At 40.0% G+C, this 23,379-nt stretch overlaps 1 protein-coding gene across 4 annotated transcripts in view; it reads right to left on the reverse strand.

Moving 5' to 3' along the window:
- sigmar (Tumor necrosis factor alpha-induced protein 8-like protein sigmar) overlaps positions 1-23,379 on the reverse strand; it is a 219,032-nt gene that overhangs the window by 54,487 nt on the left and 141,166 nt on the right. For 2 of the 4 annotated variants that reach the window (XM_071593881.1, XM_071593882.1), the window contains exon 3: positions 145-1,240. The gene's annotated coding sequence lies outside the window, so the exon portion shown is untranslated. The remainder of the gene's footprint in view (positions 1-144; positions 1,241-23,379) is intronic. The other 2 variants (XM_071593884.1, XM_071593883.1) reach the window with 2 other exon arrangements.

Here is a 23,379-nt window from a genome sequence, read left to right on the forward strand (position 1 = left end):
TATTTAGCGAGATGCGTGTGGGAAATGGGGAGGAGAGAAGAAAGCGGGTGACAAATCACATTATTATTTCGAGTGCGAGGGAGAGGTGAATACAAAAGAAAAAGAGCGATAAAAGAGAGAGAGAGAGAGAGCAATTATCCTCACGGGATGGCGGGGGCGGCGGGTGCTGTTGCTCGGAGGCGGATGCCGTGGCCTCCCATCCTCGAGTGACCCACTGGAAGGCCAGCCAGCTCTCCACTTCGATGAGAGCCGAGCGGCCGCACGCGAAGAGGGCAGAGGCCGCCAGGGCGCCGCAGTTTGAGGGCGGTGAGGATGTGGCGGTCGGAGCGCGCGCGGCTGGATGAGGAGCCGTGCGGCGAGGCACCAGCCAAGGGATGCCAGGGAGGGAGGGAGCCCGAGAGGACGGAAGGTGGTGTGTGGTGGCGCCAGACAGCTACCACCGAACCCAACCCGTGGGGGAGGGAAGCATATAAATATATACACACACGTTTGTACCGTGTGCACACCCACACGCAGTTAGACGTGTGTCACAATATATTGGAATGATATGGACGGATTCCGGAACGTGGATATCAGAGTGAGGATCGCCAGAAAGTGGACAAGAAAGGGAAACGATCCCACACTTCGAAACGAAACGAGGGAGAAAAGAAAGAGGCGAAAATTAAAACGGGCAAATGTGGAAGATGCTGATCCAAATGAGAAACAAACGACGGGAGAGAAATAAATTCACGGGCAAAAAAAGGAGGGCTCGAAAAAACAAAATTCGTTTCGCAATTGAATAAAAGCGAAAGATCCAAAGCGCAAAATTATTTTTTTTTCGTTTTCAACCAAAATGATGGAAATGAAAATTGGACGAGTTGCGAGACTGTGGATTTTGTTTTCACTCGCTCTGTGGAACGGGAAGAGGGGGGGGAAGAGATCCAATGTTTACAATTGAAAAAAAACCGCGAAATCAACGGGGTCGCGGGAAATTAAGGAGACTGGAACGAGGTGGGATGACGAGTTGAAAATGGCGAATGCGAGAGCGGTCGAGGGATGGCACGAGAAGCTTCCAATCTCCAGCTCTCTTAATATTCAAGTGTCGGCGGTGACCTCTTCAGTCGTTCTAACCATTCGGCTCCTCCCGAGTGATACGGGGTCAGCTCACGACGGCGACCAAGACACTCCTGGCCTCGAGGTCCGCTCTCTAGACGCACGGCCTCGCGTCCCTCGTCACAGCCGCTTCCGCTAGCACCCACTACTGAGGAAAGAGACACTTTCTTAAAATTAAAATGCATTTATTAATTTATCTAATAATTAATTTAGTACACCGTGTGTTTCGTTAGGAGAGGTGAGTATATTTATCGTTGTACCATTGCATAGGCCCCGCTCATCCAAAACATACCTCAATCGGTAGAATACCAAACACCACTGTGGCCCTGATAAGTCATAAGACTCGTCAGCAGGTTCCAGTATTAATTCAAATATTAACATTTTCATCGGCATAAAATGGTATCTTTAACACAAAATTATGAACAGTATCAAACATAATTACACTCTGGAATGATTAATGTAAGTAACACTTTCCTTACATAAATACAATTTTATTCTTCTCTTTAACTTATACGAAGACTGGGGACCTCCGAAGGTAAATTATTCATTCATTTTGGGACAGCAACTTCTCATTAACTTCAGCCATATTTACTGTAGTATCATGGTGCCTCAAAAAATCGATATCTTGTTTCTGTGTTTGTAAACTGAAATTCAATGCTATTGATGCTGTTAAATAGTTTCGTCCGTATGATGAAACTTTGAAACAGTGCTTCATTTGGTCAAAATTTTTAGCATTCATAACTTTTGATAGGAACACGACAAGGAAAACCATGCATTACGAGCGAGATGATTAGAAAGATAAGGCGAGCGAAGGAAATGGAACATACAACCTGTATATAAACACAAGGAGGAAGTATAAAGAGTAACAAACTAAGGCGTGCGGAAACAAACAGAGAAAGAAGCGGGACGGAAGATGCAGTGCGAGGATATGGAAAGTTTACAAAGGAAGGGTGAAACTGATGCGATGTACAGGAAGGTGAAAACACTGTCATGAAGTAAGAATGAAAAATCCGTGTACAACATTTAAGCTGCGGCAGGTAAATTATTAAATTACCCAGGAAAGATTCAAGATAGATGTAAAAAATACATAGAGAGTCATCTATACGGCAAAGACAATAGGCCAGGAGGTTTAGACATTTAAAGACAGTACAACGTAGATGTGGAAAGCTTAGGCCTATGTGTACATGTTTGCGAAATAGAAAGGGGTTTGGGAAATAAAAATTAATTGAAGCTATGTGGATAGATAAAATTGCCGGAGAACTACTTAAAAGTTTAAGAAATGGTGAGAGGAAGTGCTTTTATGGGATCCTGCATAGGTTATACATGTATGAGGGAGGACTTAGGCCTGAAGATTTCGTTAGATCAGCGTTAGTCCCCATCCCTAAAATAGGGAAGGACACCGTATGTGAGCACTACAGAACAAATAGTTATATTTTTCACGCAGCTACGGTGGTAGTTAGTGTTATCAATAAGAGGATGGAGAGGAGGGTAAATTAATACTTGAGGATAATCAATGTGGGTTCGGGAGCGGGAGAGGCAAGCGTGATGACATAGCAGTAATGAGGCCACTAATAAAGAAGAATATAGAGTATGGTCAGGACTTATTTGTTTGTTACGTATATTTAGAAAGTTCGATAGACAAAAAGTGAGTAGAATCAATTGATATATCGTTGAAAATGGGAGTAAATTGGAGAGATAGACGACTTATCATAAACCTGTACTTGTCTCAGACTGCTTGCGTAACAGTTGCGGATGGAAAGCCTGGATGGGCAGTGCTCGGGAGAGGATGGGTACAAGGGTGTCCATCATCACCCGTACTTTCCAGCGTGCACGTGGAGGAAATGGTGAAAGAAGCATGGAAAGACCTGGAGACAGGAATGAAAGTCGGCGGGGATTTCATAAAATCAATTAGGTTCTCTGATGATACCACCTTAGTTAACCTGTCAGCCAAGGCGTTAAAATCATTGCTGATGGCATTTGACTACTGTTAAAAAAAATACAAATTTAATTAACCAGTTGTGGAAAATAGAAAAAGTGATCCTGGACTGATAGACGCACATTTCCAGCAGTTTATCCAGCAGGAATCTGGTTTCATTATCAAATTGGTTAAAGGTATTTAGTGTATACAAGGAAGTAATCGTCCCCGATATGAAAGGAAACCCGCCACTCACCCAATTGCTTAGATTTAACTCGTATGTAGTTGGGATTAAATACAGTTATATCGTAATAGACCTTAATAATTTATAATTGTTAAAATTGGCTATTATAAATAATTAGAATTTGCTTCGATTTCTACGCACATTAATAGTGTTAATGGTGCCTCAAATATCCCACATCAAGATATAAGCCAATAGACCACATGAATATATTTTCCAAAGAAACTGCGGGAGATGCCGCAACAGTAACTTTTAATGCTGATATTCATTTCAATGCAATAATTTCAGAGTGCAAAATTCATTCGCCTTGACCGGGATTCGAACCCGGATCCCTCTTTCGGAATTATTCGGTAGATCGTTTACGTAAATTAGGAAGGGTAATGGCACTAGAACACTGCCTTGCGGAACTACTACTATAATGATAGCCTGTTTTGAAAATGGATCCCCTATTTTCACTTTTTGAATTCTGCCGGTAAAATTGATATGATATCAAATGGTATCTCAAATTCTATCTTTTCTACACTTAATCTATTTAATTTTATCGACATGATCAATCCTTTTTTACGATCTAAAAAAACCGCGCCCACTGAAAACTTGCTCTTTCCCGAATTAAACATAGCATGAACAACAAGCGCAAGTTGTGCTTCACAGGATTTAACCTTTCGGACACGGGTTCGGTTTTCATAATTTCAAATCGGAACGCATCAACTCATCAAATCCTATTCACTACCGCCAAAGTTAAGCACCTAATAGAAACGTGGTCTAAATCAGAGAGTGGTGCTCCCGTGTATACATCAGCCGTAGGTTCACGGGGAAATTCACATAAACACTCACGCGGTTGGGGAATACCAGCTGGTATGCGGTCTTTTAAATGACTCAATCCCCTTTCAATCGACACATCCCCATTCTCACAAGGGGGGGAGAATTATGCATCAGCATTGCAAATATATTTCCATATGATCAAGTTCTGAATATGATCGCACTGAGGGGAGGGATCCTTTGAAAAGCGATCACACGATTGTAATTTATATAAAAATTAGTGAGTACAGTGGCTAAGGCGACCTATAGTTTTACAGGTATTTAATCCAATCGCTTATTAATATTTCTGAAAAGTCCACGATTTGGCAGGGGTATCGCAATAAAAACTCACATTTCAGTATAAGTAATATGTTATAGGTTTAAAAACCGGGATTCGAACCCGGACACGTGTTTTTAACACCACGAAAACAGGCGAGATAATTGTACAACGTACACGTTAATTTTGATAGAAATTAATGAGATAAAATACAGACAATAGGCAAAGGCCAAAGAATTGAAAAATAGACAATAGAATAGACGAATAGAAAAAGTAGAGAAAATAGACTAATTCGAGAGATTATATGTAGAATAGGTTTAATGTGTTATTCATACCACGAACGATGAAGAATCAGAATAACTTATAATACCGAATAAGAATCAGAAGCCCGACCGCACTAGGGGAGAAAAGTACTTTGGGTCATAAGAAGCCTGGTGTGTAATCGCCCCCTGCCACACATCCGTGAGAAGGCTTGCAAGGTAGCGTGTATACAACGCAGATCAAACTCGATTATATTGTGTGGACCATTTCAAGAAATCGGATCGCCCGTCGAATGGGTTCTTAAAATCGACGTTTGTGAGACATCCCATTCTTCATCTTAAACGTCGAAACCTCATTCAAAAACGTTTGATGATAAAAAGGATATGCATGAACAGACGTTCGAAAAAAATGAGATGCATGACAGAAGGGAACAAATGCGTAGCGTCTTGCCTAATATCCCTGAATTCACCGCTGCTTATCCTTGGAGCTCCTTAAAGTACAGCTTTGGAAAATATGTCTCCATTTGAAGGGTACTGCTTAAATTTGCCCCACACATTATTTTATATCCTAATTTGGATACTTAAAAAAGGTAAGTGCAGGTTGTTATTAACAATTTAATACATTATATTGATCATTAAAAAAGCATTTAGTGTACCTAACCCATGCCATAAGAAACAACATGATTTTTGTATATTTTCAAATGCACTTATTCCATTAGTGACACATATATAAATGTAAAGTTTGAGTAAAATGTTTTATTACGACTTATATATACCAATTTGTACCGGTGTTAGCTAGCTATTAACCCTGCAATGAAATTTTGAAAAGCCCTTCATACGAGATCGCATTTACCTGTATCACCAAATTTCAAATTTTTAGGGTCGTAAAGTTTGAAAGGGATATTTCTTTCAAAACTATTATTTTGGTTACGCCCTCATTTATGAAAACACACCCAATTTACCGCACTCCACCTTTTTTCATTTATAAGCAGAATTCCACTACCTTCTCTAACCCGTTATAGTCACAGCAATGCTTTTGATTACTTATAGGTAAGAAAGAGAAACTTACCTGAAATGGAGAACTTAACGTGACGTGGCATCTTAAATTATCAAGGCACGCTACTACCGTGAAACTACTTAATCTTCGGCAAGGTCCCAGAATTTATAACGAATATCTCATTTTTTCCGCAATGAATATTCATTCTCACTCGACGCTTGGTCCATCAAATGCATGCAACATGAAGCCATCATTTAGGCAGGAAGATAGAGAGAGAAAGAGGAATTTATTATGGCAAAAATGGTAACTTGAAGTTCTTCTTCATATTTTATGTATCAGTACCTGGAACCTACCTTCTTTTCTGTGTTTTTTTCCACGCAAGAGGTTCCAGTGAAAACTCCGACCACAGTGAAAACAGTGTACTTTGATGAATGATTAAAAATAACAAGCCGACCAATTAAAAAAATACCCAGTAACCCATTAAAGAAACGAGGTTACGTTAAAGTGTTGCAATAATATGTATTGAAAAAGTAAGAGAGAGGCGTTGTTTTGCTTTATTTTTGCTCGCATTTGGTATAAACAGCAAGCCTTTGGGATCCATGGGAGGAAACGTTAATTGATGAGAATTGGGGAAAGTTCATAGATAATACGCTAGATACGCTAAAAGCTATTACTAGGAAAGAGTGTCCCTCGAGTAACGTATTTATACGTAAAATGGCAGGTACACCTCCCACCACACGCCTTGCGGAGGCTTATTGTGCTTATATAGATGAAAGGAACAATAAAAGAAAACAAGGGCTGTTTGATGAAAAGTGATCAATTATTTCACTTGCAAGATTTATTGTTAAAAAAATTAACTTTATTATATTGTTAGCCTAATGTTTAATGTATGGGTGGTACAAGTATCATTACTCAGACTCCCGTGATTGCGCCAGCGGCCGGCGTTTTAAGTTGAAACATGTTCACGTCGCATGCGGCAAAGATGGAGTCGACACGTAACGAGCAATACGTTGCATTGAAACTTCTCGTTGAAATAATACAACAGGAGGCTTATGAGGACTCTCTTCTTCCCCATAAAACAGCAATAAGATGGTTTCTATTTTTATTATTACATAATACCCTGCAAGACACTGCTAGGGTGTGTGGCAGAGGGTGATTACATACCAGATTACTTTTGACCCAAAATAATTTTTCCCTCCAGCATGGCCGAACACTGTTGTTTGGACCCCTTGGCGTTCATGGGCAAAATTATATTTAAAATCTATCCGTTACAAAGTTAACATCTCTTTTATTTATACCCCCTACCGTAGTACGAAAGGGCTAAAAATACATTTTCAACATCATCGCTGAAGAGACATTCTTTGCAATAGATTTCTCTGCTTTTTCGACGACTCTTTTAAGGGGGTTGGGAGGATCTTCGGAAGAATTAGAACGAAAACCCACGTAAAGCCGTGACGGAAGGGTGAAAAACAAACGGGCTTCAAGGAAATGGCTACCGGGAACTTCACTTTACATCACATACAGAAGGAATCTTCAAGGTCACAAACCTTTTCCTAAAATTGACTTGTTTCTCATGTTTTTGCTTCTGATGCGTTGTGTACAGTACATTCATAACTGAATACAAAACCCCGTTATTACATTTAAATATCAGTCACATTCCCTCGTGTTGGATAGAATAGACGTTAAATTATGAAAAATTGATTGAAATTTATCACTTCGTGGGGAGCAGATAAACATTGTTCATAAAATGCGAAACTAACACAGTTGGAGCAACTACGACTGACTTGTCGTAGATAATGGAACTGTTTTCAATATGGAGTAGTCTTACGGAGTGTTAATGTCCTCTATGGAATGGAGGCATTGATTGAACGCTCCCAAAAAATACTCCCTTGCGAATAAAGCATGGCCATATGAGTATCCATGACGAACTAATGGATACTTCGTACTTATCCGAAAATTTTATTTCGATTCACGACCGGTTCCATCGTGAGACGGCATCATCAGATACCTACATAAGGAATTGTTCACGAACTTTGTGTGGGATACACACATGGGAGGGTGTTGGTAAGAGAGAAGAGTGAGTGGGTGGGTGGGAAACGGATGGGGCGTGGTTAACTTGGATCGGGTGGCAAAAGAGTTGAGGGGGGGGGCGGTTTTAAAGTCCTTCCATATCCCTTACCTTCACCCATCACCGTACGTATACTATAACCCACGGCTTGCTAAAAATTCCTCATGTACTTTAATGCCATCAGATAGGCATTCGAGTGATATGTATTTGCGGAAAAGCAGAAAATGCTAGCTGACTGAATTCATGACCCGCTTACCGTTAAGAATAAACCGTTGAATTTCCCGTGACAATCGCAATATAAATTCAAACATTTTTTGCCAGAGATCACTGTTCTCGAGATCATGTATTGTACTTCCTGATACCTAAAAAAATCTATTTTATTTTCATCCCTTCTCATCCAGATTAGGAAATATAGAATAGAATAGATCATATAAATAATAGGAAACGTATTAAGCTATTAAATTATAATTTTCTGAGTCTAAAAACAGTGAGCGGTCTGATCGTCAATTTTCCATTCGAAGACTCGGCATAGCAAACCCTCAATCTTACCCACGACAATTCCCCTCTCTTCTTTGTCGTACGTACATATTTTCTATCAGCAGTGTTTCTAATAATCTTTCAGTACTTTTTACCGCTGAACAGGATGTCGGAAAAATTATTTATATATTATCACTCCAAAAATAAGGACAAAGGCTTTTAACGAGGGTTGCTATTTATATTTTGAGCCTAATAATGAAAACTCATTTATTTATTGTTTAAAATGGCTCGTGCAATGGCCTGCTTAAGTAAACAATATCAAGTGATGAGATTGGAGATAATACGGTAGAGCGATAACATTGAAGCATGACCACAAAAACATCACTTGCGGAGATGATTTAGTGAGGAGAATATAGTAATACATCGAAAGAAGGTTGGATCACTGGCGGTAAGAGTAAGTAGGGAAGGGATTCGAGGGGATCCATGGGAAATGGTTATACAGAATTCGGAGGTTGTTCGGCGGAACGGCATAGCGAGTGGTGCATGCTGGGATGCGTGGTGAAAAGGAAAGGAGTCCGTCAGAACGGAAAGACCTTTTCATAATATAGTGTGCATTGGAATTTAAGGTCGTAAGGCGCCGAGTGAGATCTGAAAGGCCAAGAGAGAGCAAGATTTCTTCACCGTGAGCAGACTCGGTTTCGGGGGAAGACGATGACAGACTAAGAAGGCTAAGAAGGAATCGCCCGGACAATTGAGTAACTTGAGTGTGGCGGGGTCGACCAGATGGGAGAGCAACATCCTTTAGATGGGGAGGACACTTCCGAGAAACAGCAATATAAGCAAGGGGAGTCCGTAATTTTGGTGAGTGGGCAGAAATGACTACGGGAATCGCTTAGTTAGATTTGATTTTTGCACGTTCAAGAAGAATTTTTTTTCATTCAGTTTTCTTTGCCGGCATCTGTGGCGACAGCATAACACCCTCACCTGCTGACCCAGAGGTCACGAGTTCGATTCCCATTTAGGTAGCTTTTCCTTAATCAGTAGTTTTGGGTGCTTGTGTTTAACCTTGTTATTTTCATAATTATAATCCGTTGTAAAATGCAAACATATGATTTTCCGGATCAGTGATAAAATAACAAAATTAAATTGAACAAATCAATGGTGAGCCATAAATCATAGTTTATTGATGGAAGGTTATTGGAACAGATGTAACCAAAAGAGAAGGTAATGCTTTAAAAGAAAAGGAACGAGTAACTTAAGTCCCAGGATTCAAACGCAATTCCCATTTAGTACGTCAATATTCTACAGATTCCAGGGAGGAATGTAGCAACACAGTGGTTTACACCCTTCATCAATTGCAAATTTTAGTTATCTGGGTAAAAAATATCGCAAATACCTGAAGGGATCAATTCTGCAACAATGACGTCCATATCGTGAATGAACAGGACAGAGCCAATACACCAATACCACCTTGGGGCACTATTTGAGGAAACGGGTAGAGAGGGAAACATTGACAAAAACCCCATCACAAAATCCGATTGCGATCACCGAGTTACTCGTGGATTACAGATAAGAGTAATTAGCAAGGTAACATGAATGGAGTAACGTGACTGAAGTTTCTGCAAGAAAAGGTTGTGTTAAAGCTGTCGTCGAATGAGCCTGAAGCTTTTGAAAATTAACTTTAGTAATCATTAAGTTAAAGACTTTTCAAGGAAAAAATTATCTGAAGGTGCAAAATCAAACTGTTTGTTATTCGGGGACTTTACATGGAGAGAAACATATCGAGTGATTGAGATGCTGGGGGGGAGGTAGAGTGAAATGAAGAGTGCCAAAGTGTTGAATGTGTTAACATTTAACAGAGTTTTCTACTTTATCCTTCGGGCCGACATTCAAAATGGAGGTTACAATGGAATGTTTCCACTGTTAACGGCAATTTCCCGCTGAGAGAATCCTTTGAAAAAGTAGGAAATGGAAATCATATCATGATAACCGATTATTATCTATACATCATAACTAGATTACGAATAGTGTTTATTCAGGGACATAACAGTTAAAAACGGAGTGATTTATAAAACGGTTTCAGGTTTAACTTTGTGGAATTCCTTCATGATGAGGGTTAAGAAAGAAACTTTGCACTTCCACATAAAGATTTAATACTTCAATACCATGGTTCCGATGCTGAGCAGCAGCATGAAGTATTAAATCTTTATGTGGAAGAGCAAAGTTTCTTTTTTTTCAACCCTCAGTGTGTTTTATGCTATTTAATCACAAAAAAGTCAAATTACGTCATAGATTTATTTAACTATCCTTCGTTTCAAGCTATTTTTTTAATGTTTCGGAAACTAATATAGTGATATGTCCACAGCTTCAGAACAACTTTTCTTTTTCTATAAACGTACAAATAATAAATAATTCAAATGTGTTTTTATGAGATCCAACCTTAACTTTAACATATGAGAGGCATTAGGTTCATTATCGAATATGAATGGCATCAACGAACTATACGAACTAATGTTTAATGTTAAGAGTTAAGCTCGGTATCCGAGTGGAAGCGTTTTAATTGCCGTATCAATTATTCTGGATGAATATTTTTATTCTAAATGTCCATTAAAAAGATAATTAATTTTATTGAGTCGTATACAAAAAAATAGAATGCAATTAAGGCTTGTTAGCTTAGCAATAAATCATAAAGTACCAAATATGAGGATAAGTGAAGTTATTCGTTGCTTTTACTGTGGAGAAACAAAAATGATTTCAACGATACAAGAAACTATTGCAATTTGAAAAAAATTGCTAAAATAATACGCACGGCTCAGCCATAACACCTCACCAGCCACGTCGAGTAACTTATTTTATCATAACCATTCTTTCTTTTTAACATTTAAAAGTCAAATCAAGAGGTTACGATAGCCAACTTGGCAGCAAATTGAAAGATGTGAATGTACCTTTGCCATTCGAAGCCTTCGTTCAAATTTAAATAGCAGCCATACCTGCACGATCTTTATCTTCTGTATAGATACTGAAAATAATTTACCAAGCGGCAAAAAAAACTCCTATTATCATAGATTTACATAGGGAATAAATAATTTCGTGGAAACGAGGCTATCTATTTGAAGTAAATGTAAATCCCTGAACTATTAGTAATACGGCACGGAATACAGAGAGAAGAGCAAGATGACCGAAGACCACTAGAGGGCACGGAGATATTTTTCTCTTATAATCGAAGAGTTAAAAGGAAGTCGGGCGATGTAATTATTAACAACGACTTTGCGCCAACTCTCCGGGGATGTAAACAGAATAAGTGCCACTGCGAGCGTGGAAGCAAAGGAATTCTATAGCTCTAAAAAAAGACGCACCCGAAAAAAACGACAACCCTTACACATGCTCCAATCCCCACCATTACGCGAATTTAAAAAAAAATCATCGGTAACGTTTTATCTGTGACCATCATATTCACATCTGCAAAATTTATGAGGCTTTTTATGCGAATAGATTCCAAAGGCCAAACGCACTCATGAATTGCTCGGAGAATTTGAATGCAAATTAACAGTCATTTCCTCACGGAGGGCTGAGACATCGCTGCGGGATCGTTCGAACGTAGTCGTGTTCATCCAAATCATCGAGCTATAAAAAGAATGGGAGGCTTTTAAACGGGGCGGCATTAGCGGAAGGAGGGAAATCCGTCTCGGACGCCAATAGACTCGAGAGTTATAAAATAGGAGGAATTTCGGATGAGCTCCATGCAAACGGAGGAAAAAAACACTTAAAAACGGTTCTGTGCATCACGGAAATGATGCTGATGATGGTCGGACACTCGACGCTCCAGTAGTAAAAGCAGATCCAAATTTCTCGTTCACATGCTAATACCACTTCAAGATTTAAATACCTAGATACAATATCCACCTGCGGAAATCATTTACTTCCATTACCGACCTGGAGATCCTTTGAGATTATGAACACTTTTCACCGTCCAAGCCGCAAATGGCACTTTTCAATTAACGACAGTATAGGAACATATTTTACCGCCATTAACTGTCGGAATGCAACAGAGGATACGTTGCAGTCGACTTTCAAATGTAAAACTCGCACCAGCTATCGAAAATGCAGCAATCAAGCTGTTCACGGTAAAGGCTATTTGCTTTACTCACAAAACCTTTTGATTTAATCTCTTACAGGTTGAGGAAGATCATAAAAAAATTACCTACGCACATTTAGAACGCCTCCGTGGCAATCGAATGAAGTACGTATCGATAAATTGGGCTGCAACGGGACAAACACGCGAATAAACATTGCATTCGGATCTATTAAAATTTTTCAACGTGGCTTCTCCATTCTTGAAACTTTGCATATCATAAAATCACTGTAAAGGCATTGAATGCTTGGTTCAAATGGGCTCGTAAGGCTATGGACCATTATCTTTCATATGCCAGGGGGAAACAATACTCATACAGCACGTGAAGAGATGCGAAATTGCAATCGGGCATAAACCGCAAACTAACTTCGAAATCCTATACTCGAAAACGTCAAACAGTCGGAGAGTATTCTCACTTCAAAGGAGTCGTAAAAATTCTTCCCTTGGAGGTCATGTATATAGTGGAATACCAAGGCGGCGCATGCGACGCCGGTAATCTTTCTTCCTCTGGGAGTTGGATCATAATGGTCGGCATGCCCGATTTTAAATTCAAGGGAGACGAGTTACGAAGGGATACAGATTCATTCTCCATCAGTGCAATTCATTCACTGAGGTAAATGACCTCAATAATGTAATCAGAGTAGGCCTTAGGGAAAATTGTAACGCAGATAAGCCAGAATAGAATAAAAATGGATGACTCTTCGGATACGACAGCTACAATAAAAAAAATTGGATCTGGCCGAATCTGAAGACGCCGAAAAAGCTAAGCGTGAGAAAACTGTTTACTACCATCAAAGTTTCAGGTGGCTGATCTATCGGAGGTGCTTTTGTGCATGAATAGTTTTCATAACTGAATACATCGTTAGCTAAACCTCTCAGCCATTCTTTCCATTATATGATTTCACCACACCTATACAAATGGCTTGGCGCTCTGATTGTACCATAGGTGTACTATTGCGTTCTACTTTCACCCTTTCCGCTTTACGAAATCAGGCTCATTTTCCTCGCTTTCCGCGGACGGAATCAGCTTGCATTTCTCCTTTTTAGATCCTATCGACTCGGGAGTGAGCATCACGAAAGACCCGCAGAAGGAAGTTGGAATTGCGGTCGCACCTAAATGATACTTCGCCGGTGACCTGCGGATTTAGATAGCGTGAATCGGAGCCTTCCTATGGACAGCGCCCTTTAAACCAGGCGGCGGTGATCTTTCAAGATAGCGGCAACGTTTCTCATTTTCAATGTGGTCCGGGTGCATTGGCCAGCAGAACACACCATTAAAAATGACGCGATTTCCATGAGAAATAGTTTTTGTTTCGAATAAAAAACTAGGGCAGTAAAAATAAAGACACACATAAAATAAGGTGTCAAATTCCTTCCAGAGGCTGTCTAAAAGAAAAAAATTAATCGGAGAATGGCGCTCAGTGGACTCGGACATTGTTAACTAACAAACTGGATCTCAAATGTTTGGTTGCAGAAGAATACCGCAGTAAAATGAAGAAACACACTCGAAAACGTACACAATTCGGTGGCCATAATCACCAGCGATGAAAGGGGCAAGGGGAGATAGCAAACACAACTCAACACGCGAAGAAAGCTACATGTCAATATCTTTATAGCTTTACTAGGGGGATACACCCCCTGACCGCCTAGGGGGGCCCAACCCCCTCGACTCCCCCCATCCGTAGCCACTCGTACCGAATGAAAAGTTTGATATCTATAAATAAACTTACATTTGGAGAACATTTTTTTTACTTAATCTTAGCTTACAATTTCATGTTAACGCAGCAATTACAACTTGCAGTATGGTTCAAGTGATTTTCATGATAGAAAACAAAAGTAGGTAAACAGTAAATTTAGAATAAATGTTATAGTAATGGACGGCGTGGGTAAATAAATAAACAAGTGGGTAAAAAAACCCAATTCATCCTCCCAATGATTTTCCGTACACAAAATGTATTTTCCCAAAGCAAATGACTTAATGGGATTCCTTTTCAAAAGGCGATGAATTTAGGGAATTTTGGAATAATCGCCCTCATACTCACAATTTCTACTCTAAAACGAAATAGGTAATTAAATTAAGAGAGTTAATTCAATTGCCTGTATTTTATTAATCTTATCGAGTTCATACGACCGTTATTTCTAATTTAAATTAGCGAAAGAAATAGAGCCTGCAAGCGATAAAAATGAATTTACCATACATATTTTACATTACCTGATGTGAATAATCTTGAGTCAAAACCGAGACTTGAGGTCCGCAAAATATTGCCTATTTCGATAGAAATAGCGTTGCGGAAAAGAGCGGCATTATAATATTGCAGTTTTACACTTATCAGTCTATAAACGATAGGGAATACAAACTAATACCAACTGCAGATGGCACGAGTCCAGACATCATAAAATGTTCCATCAAAATTAGATAAAGAGTTTAATTTTTTTACAGCCGCGAAACGAGGCAGAGGGAAGTGGCGATAATTTCAGAAGCGATAGAAATAAATTACTAGAGAGGAATTATAAAAATAAAACGGACGGATTGAGTGAGTCCATGGGTAAGGGACGAAGAGAGAAAACCAGGGAATACAGCAACAAATTTTAACCAGGGAATACTTGAGTGAGAAGGAGGAGAAGTATACATAACTAAACACATTCGAAGGAACGACATATTACTAAAAACTTTGGGAGACGAAACCAAGCACAAGATAAAACACAGAAAAAGCGAGAATGAATTACGAAAAGCAATTGCGGTAGGCTCATTATTTTAATCTCAAAATTACTACTTACCCCAAATTAGTTCTTGATTTCTCTCTATATCTCAATAACAGAAATCAACGGCGGTTCTGTCAGCAGTATGGAGTTGAGAACTATTGAGATGGGTCGCATTTGACTTCATAAAGTCTCTTTAGAATCTGGTTTAAATACAAGTACTGATAACCCCTCCTCCCCATCTTCTCGAAAACTCAGAAATAGGGCAAATGCATCCTGGTTGTTTTCTAACGTATGCTCCTCTCTATAAGTGCCCTCATCACTGATATGGCATAACGCGTGCCCATCCCCTTCCTGAACTCAAATTGATCATCCCCTAAGTCATCACTTGCCCTGCTCTCCAACCCATTCTTGATGGCCCTGAGTAACACTTCAGCTGCGTGCGAAATCAAACATATTGTTCTGAAGTCCTAACATACGGCTGTCGTTCCCTGTTTAGGAATAGGAACTAAAACTGATCTGACGTAATATTATAAACAAAATTCTCCCTCACAAATGCTACTAATTAGTCCCTAAAAACCCTTCCTCCCACGTTATCCTAAATCTTAAAATGCTCGTGATTCCGCGGCAATTTTCCATATTCTCAAGGACTTAGAGAACGGTAATGTTTTGCGAAAACTACTCTACATATATTTTTTCATTTATTTCACTCCAATGTATTTTATAAATGAACGATTCCTCACAAATTATTTGACTTTGAAGGATGCAATGGTGAGGAATTGTTGATAAAATATTAAATTCCTTAATTTTTCCATCATTTAACTGATTTACTTATTACAATTTTTTTCCAATTGGAAAATATTTGAAGCTCTAAAGAAAATTTTCCATTAATATATCCTTTTCTCCATACAGTCTAAGGTCATTCCATACATAGAAACTATATTTTTTTATTCGAACAGTACTTTTGCATAGCACAAAAGTTTGGTTCATACAATCTGCTCCTACGTGCAACGTGAAAATAACCATCATATTACACATATTAAAGGCATTCTATACGATTGTTTTTCAGAAATACTATGCCTCAAGTCAGTTGGAACTGATATTCTAAGCTTAGGTTCGATTATTCACGAAACACAGAAACACCACAATCTCTCCTTCGATCGCAAATGAATCCATCACACGATCCTCATTCATCTCAGTAAGTTACAGCGTTCAAAGAAAATAATTTGACGATACAGTCGCACTTCATAATTGTCACGGAATTTTCTCTAAATATATGGCCACAACATTCAACTTCGAGCATATCGACGCTGAAAACCAAGAATACAGATTTTTCCTGGGATGGACCCTAAAGGCTCGAGACAGACTGTATCAAAGTGCACAGTAGACATCCCTGCGAATCAATATCTGCCATTTATGAATAATATTTCAATACTTTCCACATAAAAAATGTTTGCCCTCAACGCCAAAAAGGCGATAACCAATAAGATATATAATTAGCACAGGTTCAGGGACTCCAAAATTATAACAACAGCAACGCACACATTTTAACTACGTAATAAGAAATTATGTACGCGTGTACGGATACCCCAGCAGAGGTATTAATCTTTGGGGTAACCGAACGATTCCACCTTACAACAAAAAAATATTAACTATGTATGTTTTGTTACGCAGAATCGATTAATATTGTATTACATACCATTCTCCTCCATACTCGACGGAGTAGCCTCGAGGCCTTCAGCGATACCAACAGGCTTAAAATTCGATGCCAATCTCACGTGGGCGGCCTTCCTTTACGCTTCCAGGATCAATTCTCACATCCAGAAACCTAGGGTTATCATACAATCCAAGGAAGAGTTGAGCGAGGTATATCTCCTGGAAAGTTAACAGCAAGACGACTGACAGGCGGGATCCGCTGGGGTCGCTGCCGGCGACTCAACTCAGAAAGGGCGCACAGGCACAACTTCCCCACCCACGACTCAATCGGATCCGCACCCCTCCTCACCCACCGACGCCACTTTCCTTCCGTTTGGACAACGATCGACGCCCCGTAAAATTTCGAACCCACACCGTCTCTCCTCTTCCGCAGTAATTTCCTCCGCATCGGATGCCCCGCGGAAGCCTCTTCGAGGGATTCTTGCATCCGCCCAGTGAATTCAACCCCCCTCTCCCCCCCCGCCTCTCATTCCTCGACCCGAAATCCCATCCCGCCAACTGTTATCCAGCCTCCCGCCCTTGTATAATTCACCGTCCGTGCATACTCGCGCCTCGGATTCGGCTTTATTATCACGTTCATTTATTTTCATACCTCCCCAACGTCCGAAATACTTCGCCAGCTAAAAGATTTAGCGCCCCATTTCCTCGAATCAACTGTCGGCAAGTAGAGGCTGTCAAGTCCGGTGACTGAATGGGTTAATTATAACAGCAACTGGAGATGTTTCCCGTACACACACTACATTGGTTTCGATCAAATAAACTATTTGGCCATTTGCCATACGATAAAAAGCTGCTTTAACCCAGATTATTTCCACGATTAATGCTAAACTACGATATTAAAACGTAGTATCGACACGGAATTCGAAAGATAAATTGAAAGTGTAGAATAACTTTTTATTATGCACAAATATGCAAAGGATGATAATAATTTAAGCTAATCTATAGGGCTGGGATGGAACTAACACAGTATTTATAAAGTCTTTCAAACATATATTATATTCTTATTATTGCAATGCAGATAAATTAGGATGTTATTATCAATACTATCATCGCTAATCTACCGATTAATGTAGGTTTTCAATTGACACAAGGTATCACAAAGTACATCCACAATTTCTTTGCATTTTCTATCAAAACAGAGCCTGACATCCAACATAAGATACAGCATAAATACTCGTATAGCATAAAAACCATGACCATTGTACTCTATGAGAGATTTAAATATGGAAATTTTATATTTTTAACGACATTCATCCTACGCATTCACGACTTAATAACAAATATCCTCTAAAAAGTGAATCTAAAAAAAAATCGTAATGACGGAAGCCACTGTGATCAGCTTATATACCGTAATTTGACTCCAACTACGCGTCACCCCTTTAGACATTATCGCATTATATCTCTAGTGACTGTCTCGAAAATTGCTCCACTCCTTCCATGTGTCTATGTAAATCCGAAGGATTTCGCTCCCAAACTTCTCACTTCGAAAGAATTTCTTTCTCAACCAAGTCTTTCTCGATAGCCACGGGATTCTTACCTATTTTTCAAACTTTTCCCAAACTCTTCAATTCCCTAGTTCTCGCGTCTCCCAACTCGGGTATCTTATCCTATTATTCATCCCATTTTTCTTAACTTTGAAAAACAAGACTTCTCTTGCCACAGGATCAATGCAGTCACACTTCCGCGTAGATATGAACAGTTCGAATGCTATTTCAGCGTACTTTTAATATCATAATTATGATTTTAATGCCACACATTTGGAATCAATCACGGTATACCATTATAATAAATATTTTTGTTTGAGAAGTATTGTAATCGATGCTTTCAAGAATTGGATAAAGGAGAGATTGGAAGGTGAGATTATGTCGAAGAAATAGACAGTGTTTGAAAAGTGATAGAAGAAACTGGGAGAGAAAGACAATTATATATTTAAAACAAAAGAGGAAATATGCCGGAGGAAATTTTTTTTTAAGTTGAGTAATTTTTCGTAATCTTTTTGTGTCCATTCTTCTAGCTAATGGCTTCAGAGATGACTGGCTATATGCTCACACACTTATCGCTCTGAGCCTCAACCTGATAAAGCCAAGCAACGAGTAGTATTTACCTGGGACAACCTACATTAGCCAGTCAGAAGTTAACAAAAAAGAGTACTGTTGTAAAGGCTACCTATTTTACTTTCGGAAATAGACACGTGATAGAGGAATTCAGAAAAGAAACAAAATGAATGAGGACTAACTGCGCAAAAAAAAGAAAGGATACCTTACTTCATCCATCCATCCTAACATTTAAAACTGATCATTATTCTGTGATACGTAAAGACATCCTCCCAATTAACGAACACGAAGGTTGCAATAATTGTAAGATTCTCATAAAGACTTTCTGCTCACTCAGAATGCTTGCGGTACTGATGAAATGCGAAAATTACTATTACTGCGAATTGCGAAGTGGTAATAAAAATAATTCTAAACGTGAGATGCTAACAGAAAATTGAATGGACGAGTAAACTATGACATCCTCGGTAGTTTGCCGGTGAAAAATGGTACGGCAAAGGAGAGAGATCTCTCTACACCTGTTGGTTACACTTTGTGGAAGACGTTCACTATTAATTAGGTAAAACAAACTGTACCTTTACACAAGAATTAAATATTTCTCAGCCATGACTTCAGCGTTCCAATTCCATTACCAAGGGTTTACTGATTCAACAGTTTGTAGATATCTCCTCTAGATGGTAATCATTGGAGAGAGTGGCGACGAGTAAGGGGTGGGGGAAACGGGGGAAGAAGGGGGCGGGAAGAAGCTTAAGTGTAGGGAAAATGGGGGTGAGGGAGGGACGAGGTTGCGCCCTTATTTGGAGATTCATTGCGGAGGATGCGGGATGGGAAAGGCCAGAGGGAAAGTAGCAGGGGTGTACGATATCACTGGGGTATGGTATGGACTGGGGTGAAAAATTTGTAGTTGTGAAATTAAAAATCAGTCAGAATATTTGTGAGAAATGCACGAGGGTGGCTTGATAAACAAGTCGCAAGCGTCAGCAAGACAAACACTGGAGCTGTTACGAGCATTGCATTGAGAACGCTTGGAATATCCGTCGTACAATCCCCCTTAGCCCCCAGTGTTTTTCATCTGTTCGGACCACTAAAAAATTATTTGGGTGACCGACGTATAGTAAAAGATGATGCCGTAGTCCAAGAGGTTAAATGTTGTCTACGAAATCTGGCAAAATACTTCTTTCCTGCCGACTATCAAGGACTCGTAAAGATATGGGATAAGTGTCTCAATGTACATGGTGAATACGTAGAAAAATGAAATACATTTCAGGAAGTTACTTCGATTATTATCGACTCTATCCAGTTCTGCGAGTGAACTTACCCTTGCATTAGGTAGCTCTCGGCATTTTAAAACATGGAATCGTTCTAAAAAGGTTCGATTGAAAATCTTTCTCACACATCTACACACAAACCTAGGATCTTGGAATTAAAACAATATTCGATGCCATGTGCCCATCAAGTGCTCACCAAAGCATGATTTCAAGTCCTCGCGAATCTCAAACCATTTGTGTTCATTCACTTCGGTGGAATTCTTTTTTCCCGTTTGCCCAACGTAGACATTTATTTAATAGCAGAAGCGACTAAAAGGCGTATGAATTCCGGCAGAAAGTTTGCTGTGCCATGCGGAGAATACAACGAAATGAATGTTTATATAAGCACTTAAAAATGGCCCCAAATACAACTGTACCCCTCGCCACATGATGGCATAATAGCAAAAGTTTTGTATGCCACGGTAAGCATACACTATATCGACGTAATGCGATGGTTCGGAGCCCTTGAGAAGGGTGCTTTTTAAAAATAGAACGGATATGATGAGAAATGATTGGGTCATGAATGAAAACCACACATTAGCGTGAAAGAAGTGTGCCTCGCTGGCCTGGTCACAGTGAGAGCTGAAGAAGTATATAGAAGAGTAAACGAAGAGAAAGTCAGATAGAACACGTTAAGGAAAAGGAGAATGTATAGGAAACCCCAAAAGACCATGATCTCAAGGGAAACATTGCAGAGGGAAGGTTACTATAATGGGAGGGAGAGGGAGAAAATTTCTACGGAAAAAAATCCATTTCGGCATACCACGAAGGAAATTTGCTGATATTTGACAAAGAAATACGATACTGAGAGAAATAGCTATGCCAGTAAATAAAGGTTAGAATTTCAGCTTTCATATTTGTACAAAAAATCACAATATGAAAAAATCGCAAAAAAGTGGAATATAAAAACCATACCAGGGTAACAAAGATTCAATATAATGCAATTCTGTCGTGTTTTATGTCAATATAATGAACTCCCCGAGTTTATTCACACCTCATAGACAAATAAGGAAAAAAACGAGATGAAGAATTAATTCCTTCCCCGTCATTTTCGGGCTCAAAATTTTTCACTACGGTAAATCCAGAAATCTTGGCACGACTATGAAAAGGACAAGGAAATAAGAACATAATCCAACATTCCTGGAAATTAAAAATGTTCCTTTTTCGCGCTACCTTCTCTACGCAATTTGCTGGCCGGGGTTTTCAAACACACTCTTCGCCACCTTCATACATACGTCATAGAAATGGTACGAAGGCGGATTAAGGAGGACGACAAAGAGTGCCTCTATGAATGAGGACCACGGGGGAGAATAAGGAGCCCACGGAGTGAAGGCGAGGTGAGAGAGAGATGGAAAGGGTGTGTTTGCCATGGGAAACAAAACGCGAAGACCTTCTCAGCATGAGATTGCCTATTCCACTTTTCGACGATCCCTGTATTCGATACGCTTTAACGATCCGCCTTTTCCCGTCCTACCCTCCCTCCCACTCCGTCCCGCAATCCTCCTCCACCCCCTCCCTCCCTCGCAACTACCACTAGGCGATCGCATCTCCGAAGCCTCGCGATCCTCACAGTCAAGATTCCAAGCGGAGAAATGGCAAAGTCATTTCCGTAGTAATCCATTACTAAACTACCTGACGAAGCCCGCCTATAGACCCCGATGCAAATACATGCATTTGCGAGGGGGAGGGTGGAAAGAAGGGAGACCGCCATTTGAGAGCTGCTTTGGAGGGCGCGTCGAAAGGACAAAACCGACAGGTTAATGAGCGCTTGGAAGCGCTCAAGAGGGCTTCGTCAGGGTTGGGAGAGAGAGAGAGGGGGGAAATCAAAACGCAGCGCGCGGAAATGGGTCGACAAGTACCCTCCATGGAATTGGCGTCTTGAAAAATGGCGCGCTCGAATTACAACATAACGTCCATCGGGCGAACTCTGCGGAATAACGATGCCATACACGAAATTCTGTAAGTACGTACTGATGATCTCTGATGTCGCTGGTCTTAATGCTATGCGACTCGCATACATGTATACGCCTGAAATGAAAAATGCACTCCGCTCTGGAATCAATTCCCGCGGAGCAATTGCGAAATGCAAAAAAATAGTGGGATATGAACAACAAGGAAGCAATATCCGGAATAATTTCTACGGGGAACAATACGGAAATGGGATGATGATCCTCAGGAGATGAGAGATTCTCAAATATTTTTTACAGGGCGTAAGTTCATCCCTACAACCTACATATACCTCATCGGCCGTGATAAAATACACAAACGTTCTTCCCTGGTAGCATGGATTAAGGAATAATTAAATGTCTTCACATTTCCGAATGCAAATCGGGTTGCGAATAGGATTTTGTTTAAAAAATTTCATCAAATCAATCGGAACCTCATCAATTCCATTTATATTGACTCTTCAAAGAGAAATTACATTTTTTTTAAACTTCATTGTTTTATAATCATTTCAAAAACTTCAATTCTGCCTGAAATAAACATGTCGTTGCCAAAAAAGGATTTTGGTCCCTAGGTTGAGGGTGTCGGATACAAACTTTGCAAACCAACCACCCTTCAATCGCACACTTGGCTTATGTAAGACTAGTGGGGATAAACAAAACACTCACTTAAACTTACGTAACAGAACACATTATCGCTCCATCACTGTATTACATTTAACATACGCTCATGAAGCGTTGAAGGCGCCGCAATATGTAATTTCCATACCGCAGCGAATACGCGGGATGGCCCTTGAGCCCATTTCTAAGCACAATCATTTTCGCGCCTACGCTTTTACACTGGCGCCTTTGAAACCTGAACAACAAACCTCTCAACTTATGGCGCTGTGAATACGTCTCTTCACAAAGATGGCAAAGTTAGAAACGAGTCAAGCCCCGTAGCTAAATTGCTCATTTTCAGTACCGCACCGCGGCGTAGGCAAGGGCGTGAATGGATCGTGATTTTTTGCCAACAGATCACGGAATGGAAAGGGTATTTGCGATGGCTTTGGGGTTTAATCCTACTTCATGCGCGATTATCTGCACTCAAATTAGCGGTTCGGGCGCCTTAGGCGGTGGGGCGATGGATGTTAACAATATCGCAACTTCTTCACAATCCTCAAGGGCGCTTCTCACGCGCGAGTCGGCTATATGGTTGTACTACCTCTCAACCGTCCCACTAACTAGCGTTAACCATGGCCGATTCACGTGTGCGATTAATTAACGCCCAGCGACGGTGGTTGAATAATAATACTACCGGCAAGCAACAAATTGCCAAAGGCCCTCCAGCGATGGCGATTCAAATGTCACAAATATTAAATAGCCTAGAGCCTTAACCCGCGGGAGGATTGACTTTTTAAATGAC

The sequence above is a fragment of the Hetaerina americana genome, unplaced genomic scaffold, assembly GCF_022747635.1.
Source record: "Hetaerina americana unplaced genomic scaffold, ioHetAmer1.1.p SCAF_6, whole genome shotgun sequence".
Classification (NCBI taxonomy): Eukaryota; Metazoa; Arthropoda; class Insecta; order Odonata; family Calopterygidae; genus Hetaerina; species Hetaerina americana.